General features: G+C 36.6%; 1 pseudogene; it reads left to right on the forward strand.

Annotated features, from left to right (window-relative positions):
- Nucleotides 2,866–4,127, forward strand: part of LOC107615202 — a 10,841-nt pseudogene continuing 9,579 nt past the window's right edge.

Here is a 4,127-nt window from a genome sequence, read left to right on the forward strand (position 1 = left end):
TATACTTTACCCTTAATTTAATTTAGTGTTTTTAATTTTGATTTTCACTTTGGTTATAGGATTATCCATTGCATAATGGAGCTTCTAAAACAAGTTATAATCACTCTACTGAATGTGCCAAAAGAGGATTAGCAGGTGATTATTCAAAGGTGAAAACTTTAACTTTATATGAAGTTGATAGTTGAGAGTCGTTAAATAATTTGACAGATCTGACTAAATTATCTTCTAATGGCTCTCAGCTATCAACTCCACATAAGTTAACTGCACCTGAGTTTATTTCCACCTTATTCAAATCAACAATTAACGCGTATTAGTTATTAAACTTGAAGATAACTTTAAGCATTATATGTAATAGTGAAACCAAGAAGAGGGGATGCAATTGTTTTCTTTGGAATCCATGTAAATGGAAGTGTAGATGGTAGGAGCCTCCACTTTTAAACAAGAAAAAAAATAATTTTTTTAATGATAGATAGAATGCAATAATACTAATATCCAATATAAAAGGTGAAATTTAATATAAAGCAAGACATTAATTACTATTATTCAACTTGTTTGTTTTTTACAATAAACTTTATAAAAGTCGCTTATGCCCAATAATAAAGAAAACCATCTTATTTAATGCATTTTGATTTGGAAATTTATTATAAAATTTTGTTTATTGTCCTTTCATATTTCCTTTGAATAATGTCAACTTTTTGTCTGTAAAACTATTATAGATAGAATGATTGAAAAACTTTAAAATATCATGTAATTTCTTAATCTTGCATATTCTCTAAATAGTTTTAGGGCTAATGATGGCTCCTTTCTCTTGCTAATGCCATGCCAAAATTAAAATCAGTACTTAATTTTGATAATTTTTCAACATTATATACAAAGGTAATGATAACAACTATGATAATATCAAATTAAGTCAATAAAATACCAAAAATTTTCTATTATTCTTGAGGAGGTAATTACATTTTCTTTTAATTTGTTTACTATACACAATATATTGTATTACAAATAATTTTTTGTCACTTTCATGAAAAACTAAAATAGCTGGAGCAATGTATATGACTTATGCTTTTTATTTTTATTTTTATTTTTATTTTTTTGAATTCAAGATATCTTATGGCTGAAGGTGTCCTTGTGATGATCAAGCATTACCTTTGGCAGAGCCATCCCATGCTTCTAATAAAATTTCTCTTTTAGTTAAGATAAATATGGTGATGGTGGCGACAGCAACAACTGCAATGGTAGTGGTAGTGGCGGCGTTGTTAACTGTGGTGGTGGTGGTGGAATCATTGGGGGAAAGAAAGAATAAAAATAAGTAAATAATATAAAAATATAAGAATAAAATTGGATATAAAAAAAGAATTTAAATAATAAGAATAAAATTAAAATTTATATTAAGCATCTAGATAAAATTGAACTCCGTATTAAACTACTCTTTTACTTTAGTCTATAACAACGATAAAAAAGTCTCGTACCTCACAAATTCAACTCAACAGAATACATAAATTTATTTACAATTTTAGTTTTTATTATCTTATTTTATCTTATCTTATCTTTTTTTTTTATTTTTATCTCTTTTTTGTCCTTATCTTATCTTTACCTTTATCTTTCGTAGGCAATGCTATATATATTTAGTTTTTTACCTTCACAATTTAATCAATCAACATACAATAAAAATTATTCATTTTTCTTTTCTTATTCTTTCATAATTTTATCATGGTATCAGAGCCTTCGTATTCTCATTGAAGAGGATACGTAAGCTATCATCTTTCCGGTGAGACTGCTTCTTTTTCAACCTTCTCCCACAATGAATAATCAATCTTCCAATTTAGCTCAGAATCCAACCCATCTCTGTTATATCCATCCAAGTAAAAATCCAACATCAGTTTTGGTTACCCCTGTTATAATAGGAAACAACAATCATTCATGAAATAGTCATTATGGCCTGTCTGCGCCTTCTTCCGACAGTTCCATATGCGCCTTCTTCCGGCAGTTCCGTCGCATTCTGTTTCAACAGTTCAATTTGCACTCTGTTTTAGCAGTTCTATCTGCACTCTTATTGCGCTCCATGCGCCCTATTTTTTTTATGGCGCTCTACGCGCCCTTTCTTATTGCGCTCTACGCGCCCTCTGAAAACTACTCTTATTCCTAAGGTGCTGCTAGATGGAAGGATCTTATTAACTTCCATGAATAATAAATCATAGCATAGATCAAACTGTCGAATCGAAAAAATTGGGTGCTATCATATAGTATAGCTTTGTATCGACTAAGTTCACGAGTTGGAGATAAGCGGACTCGAACCGGTGACATCCGGCACAGGGTAAACCACCGCCTCTCAGGCCCCGACTGATTCAACCATAGAGGCCAACGATAGACAAATGGAAGATGCCTAACAATGCCTTCATATTTACAGAATTTGTGGAAATCACCATCACAAAATTCTAACCTATTAGAAGTGCGAAGGCGTTTAATCTTCTTACCTGTTTGTTTTTCAACCTTTTTCCCCCTAACTACGCAGGTTCAGAAGATGCCACATCTGCCTCAAGACCCACAGCTTATTCAACAGCTTACGTCCCGCGATTTGTTGCTTCTAAGGTTTTCGATTGGTCTTATTTCTACCTGGCTTTCATGCCATCATCTCAGTCGGTGGCCTAAGATAAGCCAACTTACAAGATCGGTTTTAGGCAATGCTCTATATATATTTAATTTTACCTTCATAATTCAATACAATTCAATCAATCAACCATCAATAAAAGTTCTTCATCTTTTTTTTCTATTCTTTAATAATTTTAAGGTGTAGCCGTCAATTCTCCACTCTTCTGCTTACTTAATTCTTTCTCTCTATTTGGGTGCCATTGAAGAAGAAGAAGGATGGTGAGCGCCGCACTTGTTCGTACCGTTATCGGCATTATAGGGAATGTGATTTCTTTCGGCTTGTTTTTCTCACCAGCGCCAACATTCTATCAGATAATAAAGAAAAAGTCCGTGGAAGAGTTCAAACCCGATCCGTATATAGCAACGGTTCTAAACTGTGCGTTTTGGGTGTTCTATGGGCTTCCTTTCGTGCGGGTCCATTCTGCCGAACCCGAAGGAGGATGGCCGAGACTGGGCGACGCTGGGAGAGAAGGAAACGCGAGCTGGAGGAGCTGCGTCCAGTCGCCGCCGACGCGCCACTGACCGCCGCCGTTCCGCCGCGCCGAAGGTCCCTTTCCTGCTAGATCTGCCGCCGTCAAGCATGAAGAGAGGAGGAAATGGTGTCGCGAGTTGGGGCTGATCCTTTTGCGGCCGTTGGATCCGACCGGAGAAGGGAGCTGCATCTCTGTGTTTCTGACCGCCGGGAGTGATTCTGTGACTTCCAGGATCACCGCCGGAGCCTCTGGCCGTTTCTGTCACTTGAGACCCCGCTGCCGTCGCCGGAAAACTCTGCCGATAAGGTCTTGTTAATGGATTCTGTTTCTTTTGAATTTCGAGAATACCATAGTCACGGCTTGTTGCTGCAGCGGTCATCTGAGTCGCGTAGAGGGAGAACGAGTCACTGGGTGTCGCCGTACCTGGCCTTCGTTGCCTCTGTTGCCGGAAACAGCCACCGAGTTCTCTGTTTGGTAAGAAATTATGTTTCGAAAAGCCTCGCGTTAGTATTCTGTTGTGTTCGGTTAATGAATATGAGTTTTAATAACATGGGGTCGAGTCCTGATTATTGTATGTTGCGATTAGTGTTGCTATGGTTATTGCGAACGTGGCTGGGAGCTGAGGTCTTGGTTGCCGTCAGTTCGGGTTGAGGCGGAAAGGACTCTGTAAGGCGTTTGGGTTATGGAATTGCGTTTTAAGGTAAGGGCGCTTTCCAAAAACTATGTTTTGTGTATTGGAATTATTACATATGGATACTGGTGTGAGATATTGTGTATTTGGTGATTGTATCGGCCTTATGTATAATTTGATTGTATCGAATGATTATGAATGTTTGTTTGGCTGAATTGTTGTGCGGCTTTGTGAAATGTAATGTTTTGAAGCTGATTCTTTAAATATTTGAAATCTGAGTTTAATCCGTTGAGGATTGGTTTGAATTGAGTCAATTAATTTGATGATGTGAAAGATAGAATGCTCTTGAAATTCAGCCTGGGTTGCTTTAATTG

The sequence above is a fragment of the Arachis ipaensis genome, chromosome B09 (assembly GCF_000816755.2).
Source record: "Arachis ipaensis cultivar K30076 chromosome B09, Araip1.1, whole genome shotgun sequence".
Taxonomy (NCBI): domain Eukaryota; kingdom Viridiplantae; phylum Streptophyta; class Magnoliopsida; order Fabales; family Fabaceae; genus Arachis; species Arachis ipaensis.